Consider the following 8,398-nt stretch of genomic DNA (forward strand, 5'->3'; position numbering starts at 1 on the left):
GGATTTCTATGCTCAAAACACAAATTGGTTTTGTTGTCAAGCGAGGGTCTCATTGTGCACCCCAGGGTAGACAGGAAGTCAGTGTGTATCTTTGGATGGGCCTCAGACTTTCTATTCTGCCTGAGTACTGGGGATTACAGGTAGGCCCTCCCAGGCTCAGCTAGAGTGAGATATTTCTAGCAAAACTACCACTCTCTGCCACTGAACTATTTGCATATATATATTTTGTTCTTCTTTGTTCGCTGTTCTTTTGTATTTAATCTGAGTAAAATGATTCTTTATCTTTTAATTTTTCTACATTTATTTCCGTGTGTGTGTGTGTGTGTGTGTGTGTGTGTGTGTATGTGTGCATGCTCATGCATGTGAGTGCAATGTGAGTGTATGCAGGCATGTCATGGTGCTCATGTGAAGGTCACAGGACAACTTGTAGAGGCCATCTCTCTCCTTTTACCACATGGTTTCCAGGGACTGAGCTTGGGTCTTCAGGCTTTGTGGCAAGCACCTTGACCTGCTGGGCATCCTGCTGGCTCCTCCCTTATCTTTTCTGGTATTACTAGAGAAAACAGAATTTCTTCTACAACATCTCCAATTCCAAGATCAATATCTTTCAAAAGAAACATATTTAAGATGCAATGTGGGGCCGGGCGTGGTGGCGCACGCCTTTAATCCCAGCACTCTGGACCCAGGGGCAGGTGGATCTCTGTGAGTTTGAGGCCAGCCTGGTCTACAGAGTGAGTCCAGGACAGCCAAGGCCACACAGAGAAACAACAAACAAACAAACAAACAATGCAACGTGGAGGGCCTGGAGAGATGGCTCAATGCTTAGGAGCACTGGCCGCTCTTCCAGAGGATCCTGGTTCAATTCCCAGCACCCACATGGCAGTGTACAACTGTCTGTAACTCCAGTATGAGGGATCTGAAACCCTCATAGAGACATACAGGCAGGCAAAACACCAATGCACATACAATAAGAATAAACAAATTACCTGGCATGGAGGCAGAGGCAGGAGGATCCCTATGAGTTCGAAGCCAGCTGGTCTACAAAGTGAGTTCTAGGACAGCCAGGGCTGCTACACAGAGAAGCACTGTCTCTAAAAACCAAAAAAGAAGAGAGAGAGAGAGAGAGAGAGAGAGAGAGAGAGAGAGAGAGAATAGATAAAATAAAAATAAAAAGGTGCAATGTGGACAAAGGACCTGCAGCATGCTTTCAGAACACCTGCATATTCAGGGGATATAAGATGCTCCCAAGGGGGCTGGAGAGATGGCTCAGAGGTTAAGGGCACTGGCTGCTCTTCCAAAGGTCCTGAGTTCAATTCCCAGCAACCACATGATGGCTCACAGCCATCTATAATGAGATCTTCTGGTCTGTAGGTGTTACATGGAAGCAGAACACTGTATAAGTAAAATAAATAAATTTTTAAAAAAAGATACTCCGAGGGAGGTTGGAGACAGTATGTGCTGCTTTTGCAGAGGACCTGGCTCCAGTTCCCAGCACCCACATGGTTGCTCATAACCATCTGTAACTCCAGTCCAGAGGATTTGATGCCCTTGTCTGGCTTCTGCAGGCTCCTGTACACCCACAGCACAGAGACACATATGAGGGCAAGGCATTCAACAGAAAATAAAAACAAATACTAAAAAAAAAAGATGCTGCCAGGGAGTGCAGAAATAGCTGCCTATGCGCCTCCAGGCAATAGATATATCTGCTGCCCAAGTTTCCCATAGATCTGCTGACATAGCCCCAGGGTGACCAGGAGAGTCAGGGCAGCACTCCATAGTGACATTAAACCCATTTATTTTGGGAGGCCAGGTGTGGTGGTCTGTAATCCCAGCACTCAGGAGGCAGAGACAGGTGGATCTCTGTGAGTTGGAGGCCAGCCTGGTCTACAAAGTGAGTCCAGGACAGCCAGGGCTACACAGAGAGACTCTGTCTTGGGGAAGGGGAAAAAAAAATAGAGTGTTTGTTGCCCCTGCAGAGGTTTGATTCCCAGGTTCCATATGGCAGCTCACAACTGTCTGTAACTCCATTTCCAAGGGACCCAGCACCCTATTCTGACCTCTACAGGCACTAGGCATGCACATGGTGATGCAGACATACATGTAGGAAAAACACTCATACACACAAATAAATCTAAATTTAAAAATATTATGTCTCTATGTGCATGTTTGAGGATCCATAAGAGTCTTGAGTCCCCTGGAACTGAGGTTTTAGGGTGCTGTTAGCTGCCTGGCATGGGTACTGGGAGCTGAATTCAGGTCCTCTGCTGAGGCATCTTCTTAGCTCCATGGCAACAGCTTGCCTGGAGATGTCAGACACATGCTGCCCTAACGTGTGAATGAGGAGAGGAAGAAAGGAGAGGGGACCGGAAGTAAGAACAGACTTGGATATGACCAGGGTATCCAGAACAGAGATAGATGCGCTACATTCAGGAAGAGCACACACTCCAAGGGGGTTGGGGCAGGACTATCTCAACTTTTTCCTGTTTCCTTCCTCTAGCAGTCCCTTTGGCTCCCTTTCTTTTCTAGCTTTCCCACTTCTTTCATTACACACTGTGTGGCAAACTTAAACCCCAAACCACAACCTTGAGGAATTCCAATCGGATTTTGTCAGCAAGGCAACACCCCCTCCCCGGCACACGCGCTGGGCTCAGGCCCAGGTCTGGGGTCAGTGACTGGGTGGGAGCATTGCAACCCACAGAGCTGGTGGCTACAGTTTCAGCTTTTACTGGGCTCCCGTGACAGCGAGCGGGAGGGGAAAGACTGATGAACTGTAAGTCAGGCGGCCGGGCCTCGAGCTCTTTGCCCTCCACAGTTGCTTCACCAAATGGCTGGGAAGTCGAGAGAGAGTGCCGGTGAGCAGCTGGGCGCCATTAAGGCTCCTATCTCTGTCCCTGCTTGTGTCGTGGCCGGCCCCTTCTGATGCTACAACTGACCTCTTTCCTCTCCATACACGAGAAGAAGGCTGAAGGACAGAGTAGCTGAAGGCGTTCTGCAGTCTCATCCATCCTCCCCAAGTCAAACAGCAAGCAGTACCATCTCCTTGTTGGGGTCCCACAAGGCATGCTGGTGTGGCTGGGGCACTGGGAAGAGGGGTGGGTGGTTGTAGAGCGTGTGGTGGTGACTGTAGGGGTATTAACTGGCAGGGTGTTGTTAGCAAGTCTTAGGGAAGAGGCGGGTGACAATCACAGATAGGACCTGTCACAGGAGTGTGTAGCTCTCTTAAGGTTTCTACTGCTGTGATGAATACTGTGACAAAAAGTAACCTGAGGAGAGAAGGGTTTATTTCACCTCACAGATTATCCAGTCCATCTCTGAGGGAAGTCGTGGCAGGAACTCAGGGTAGGAACTTGGAGGCAGGAATTGAAGCAGACGCCACGGAGGAGTGTTACCTAGTGGCTTGTTCCTCATGGCTTCCTCAGCCTGCTTTCTTTTCTTTCCCTTTCTTTCTTTCTTTTTCTCTTTCTTTCTTTCTTTCTTTTTTGACAGGGTTTCTCTGTGTAGCCCTGGCTGTCCTGGACTCACTTCGGAGACCAGGCTGGCCTCGAACTCACAGCAATCACCTGCCTCTGCCTCCCAAGTGCTGGGATTAAAGGCGTGCGCCACCATGCCCGGCTCCTTCCTTCCCTTTCTTTTCCTCTTCCCCCTCCTCCTTTTGGACAGGGTTTCTTCTGTGGACTCCTGGCTGTCCTAGAAGTTGCCATGTAAACCAGGCTGGCCTCAAAGTCAAAGAGATCTACCTGCCTCTGCCTCCTAAGTGCTGGGATTAAAGGTGTGCACCACCATGACTGGCTCAGCTTGCTTTCTTAATTTTTTTCTAACATTTGAACTTATTTTTACGTGCATGAGTGTTTTGCTTACATGTATGTCTGTGTTCCACAGCATACAGTGACCATAGAGGCCAGAAGAAGGTGTAAGATCCCCTGGAACTGGAGTTACAGATAGTTGCTAGCCACCATGTGGACACCGGGAATCAAACCAGGTCCTCAGGAAGAGCAGCTCTCTGAGCCATCTGCCCAGCCCTCATCTACTTTCTTATAAAATCCAGGTGCGACACTCCCGCAGCGATCTGGGCCCGCCCACATCAATCATCAATCAAGAAAAAAATTCCCCACAGGCCAGTCTGGTGGAACATTTTCTAAATTGGGATTCCTTCTTCCAAGTGATTTTAGCTTGTATTAAGTTGACATCAACTGACTCCTTGTCAGTTTGACACACAAATACATCACCATTCCACTAGAACCTTTCCTTTCTCAGTGGCTCCAACATGGCATGTTAATATTAATACAATGATATGAAACATTCCAATGTTTAAAGTTCCTACAGTTGTTAAAAATTCAAACATTTAACAATTCAGTCTCTTTTAAAATATTCAAAGTCTCTTTTAAAGCTCAAAGTTTTTCTAGAATTCCAAAATCTCTGTAAAATTCCAAATTTTCTTAAGTGTGGAGTTTTGTAAAATAAAAAACGTTACATGCTTTATTACTTTGAAAAGGTAAAACCGGGCTGGAGAGATGGCTCAAAGGTTAAGAGCACTATCTGCTCTTCCAGAGGCCCTGAGTTCAATTCCCAGCAACATGGTGGCTCACAACCATCTCTACCCTCTAATGGCTTCTTCTGACCTGCAGGTGTACATGCAGATAGAGCACTATATACATAAAATAAACAAATTAATTAATTAAAAAAAAAAAAGGAAAAACCAAGGCAGCTGTAAACAACTCAAAGCAAAACTAAAGTTCAACTCATGACTCACTGGACCCCAAAGTGCTCCATTTCTACAACTCTACCAGCTGGTCTCCTAGGCTCAGGCCAGCTCTGTTCCACAGTGACTCCTGCCCTTGCCAGTTATTCCATGGCACACCTTCACCCAAAGCGCCCCCCTCCCTTCCTGGGGACAGTAACCTTGACACGTGGTCCCAGTAGAGCAGGCTGACTTCAAACTCAGCGATGCCCCTGCATCCGCCTCCCACGTGCTGGCTTAAAGGCGTGCGCCACCACACTGTTCGGTTCATCACAGCTGCGTCTTCAGCCCCAGCTGACCAGGATCAGTTGTCCAAGCAAAGTAAAAGTTTCACTTTAGTTGCTCATTAGTTTGAGATGGCGTCTCCCTAGATAGCTCTGCCTGGCCTGGAACTCACTACGTTGATCAGGCTGGCTGCCTCTACCTCCAGAGTATGAGCCACCGCACCTGCGCGTCAGTGGTTTTTAATTCAAAATGTCAGACGTACAATCTTCAAGATGCTCTCAGATTTCTCTCTGTAACTTCGTAAGCCAGGCCTCCTTCGTCTGTACTGCTTCAGTGTTATTTCGTAAGTCCCTACAACAACCCACTGAGCTCTGAGCAGCGATGGCTTTTCCAGCCTCGTGTTCAAATGTCACCACAGTCTTCCTGAAACATATGGTCTGGTCTGTAACAGTAACAGCCTGCTCCTACCAACTATCAATTTGACTCAGGGTTTCTTTTGCTGTTACAAACACTTTTTTTTTTTAAGCTTTTAGGATTTTTAAAAACTTTATTATTATGTATACAGTGCTCTGCCTGCATGTACACCTGCAGGCCAGAAGAGGGCATCAGATCACATTATAGATGTTTGTGAGCCACCATGTGGTTGCTGGGAATTGAACTCAGGACCTCTGGAAGAGCAGCCAGCGCACTTAACCTCTGAGCCATCTTTCCAGCCCCCACAAAACACTCTTAACAAAACGCAGCTTGAGAAGGAAAGTGTTTATTTCATTTTACAGATCACAGTTCATCACTGAGCTGTAAGTCAGGGCAGGAAGTCGGGGCAGGAAGCCTGGAGGCAGGAACGGAAGCAGAGGCCGTGAAGGAGGGCTGTTCATATGCAGGCTTGCTCAGCCTGATTTCTTATACAACTCAGAGCCGCCTGCTCAGAGTGACACGATCAGTCAAATAAAATGCCCCATGGGCTTCCCCCAGGCTAAGCTGATGGAACCATTTTCTCAGGTGCTCTCTCTTCTCGTATCACTCCAACCAGAGTGAGTTGACACAAAACTAGCCAGCACAGTGACTATATTTTGAGGAGTCTTTTGACTTTAAAAACCCAGAGTGGGAACTAGAAATGATCTTCCTGAGTGAGTTAACCCAGACCCAGAAAGATACACGTGGTATATACTCACTTATAAGTGGACTCTAGCCCAACGTGGATGTCCTCTGAGAGTCTTCATTTAGTGGGGGATTGGGATAGATGTTGAGACTTCCTACTGGGACTCCAGGTGAGAGAGGTATGAGAGAATGGGGAAATGGAAGGATCCAGAGGGTCCTGGGACCCTAAAATAAAACCATCAAAGCTGCCAGATCTGGACCCAGGGGGCTCTGCTCAAACTACTGTACCAACCAAGGACAATGCATGCAGTAAACCTAGACCCCCTGTTCAGATCTACCCAATGGACAGCACATTCTCCACAGCTGTGCGGAGAGTGGGGACTGACTGTGACGTGAACTTTGGTCCCCCCTGTTTGACCACTTCCCCTGGGTGGGGAGGCCTAGTGGCACTCAGAGGGAGGGTAAGCAGGCTACCAGGATGAGACCTGATAGGCTGTGATCATATGGTGGGGGAGGAGGTCCCCTTCTGTTACAGGCTTAGGGGAGGGGAGTAAGAGTGAAAGAGGGAGGGAGGGGGGAACGGGAGGATACAAGTGAGGGGATAACAATCTGAATAAATTATTTAAACAAAACAAAAACCTAGAGTGACGCATAGTGGCACACACCTTTAATCCCAGCACTCAGGAGGCAGAGGCAGGAGGATCGCTGTGAGTTCGAGGCCAGGCTGGTCTACAAAGCTAGTACAGGACAGCCAGGGCTAACACAGAGAGACCCTGTTGGGGGATGGTCTGATGTATTTTGATGCTAATTAATAAAAAGCCATCCCACCTGGGCAGGGCAGAGGAGAAAGAGATATGGCTAAGGTACTCGGGCTTGGGGTGGGGACAGAATCCTTGGAGAGAGAAGACCACCATGAGGAGAAAGAAGAGACACCCAAGGAGAGACCTGAAGGGAAGAGAGGAAGAGTTAGATGGAGGAGAAGCACATGGCCGGCGTGGATGGAGAATCTGGCCCAGATGAAGAACATGAGCAAGCATTTGGGATTATGGATGGGAGGGAGCTTGGTAGAAGTTGTTAGAAGCAGATGGCATGGGATTGGGGCAGGGATCCCATACCTGCCCCACTGTGGGAAGTAGATTAGAGGATTAATGTCTGCCCTGCCCCAGGTTAACTAAGGCTATTTTATTTTATTTTATTTTTTGTTTTTTTGAGACAGGGTCTCTCTGTGCAGCCTTGGCTGTCCTAGACTTGCTTTGTAGACCAGGCTGGTCTTGAACTCACAACGATCCGGCAGCTCTGCTTCCCGAGTGCTGGGATTAAAGGCATGTGCCACCATGCCAGTCGAAACTAAGGCTATTTTAAAATATAACAAGTGTCTGGGTCTTAATTGATTCCTAGTTGGGCATACCAATAATACAGGAAATACATATAATTTAAAAACAACAAAACCATGTATGGGAAAACAAAATAAACAAACAAAAACAACAAAAAACCAACCAAACAAACAAACCCAGAATGTGAGGGGCTAGAGAGATGTCCCTGTGGTTAAGAACACTGGCTGCTCTTCCAGAAGACCTGGGTTCAACCTCCAGCACCCCATGGCAGCTCATAACTGTCTGTGACAGTTCCAGGGGATCTGACAACCTCACTCATACATATATGCAGGCAAAACACCAATTCACATGAAGTAAAAGTAAATAAATTGTTAAAACAAAACAAAACAAACAAACAAAAAACCAACCCAGACTTGTGGGCTAGGGAGATAGTTCAGGCATTAAAAGTTCTAACAAGGCTGGGTGTGGTGTCACACGCCTGTACTCCCAGCACTCAGGAGGCAGTGGCTGTGAGTTTGAAGCCAGCCGGTTCTACAAAGCAAGTCCAGGACAGCCAAGACTACACAGAGAAACCCTGTCCCAGGGCTGGGATTAAAAGCGTGCACCACCATCATCTGGTCAGTCACGTTTATTCTTGAGGTAAACACACAGAAGACAAAATGGTCTAAGAAGGTCTGGTGAGTGTATAAACCAGAGATGGCTGTGACAAGGAATAGACTGATCGGTCACTTTCCAGCCTATTTCTTGGAAGAAGATAAGAGTGACAATTCTGAGTCAAGCTCTAGGGAGGAGCTACGTGATCTTTCACACTTCATGCACGCAAAGAACGCGTTGTTCAGGGAGAGAACCCTTCTAGCCCAGCTTCTAACGCAGCAGCTCGTGATTAGGCTCAGGCAGTGTCTCCGTCACGTTAAAAGATGAGCAGAAGGGAAAGGAGGAAGGGACGTGGGTGCTCTCTCCTTGGGATACTAAAATCAATTAAGCATCTAGAGGGACTTCATCA

Source organism: Acomys minous (genome assembly GCF_964271855.1).
Source record: "Acomys minous genome assembly, chromosome: 12".
NCBI classification, from domain to species: domain Eukaryota; kingdom Metazoa; phylum Chordata; class Mammalia; order Rodentia; family Muridae; genus Acomys; species Acomys minous.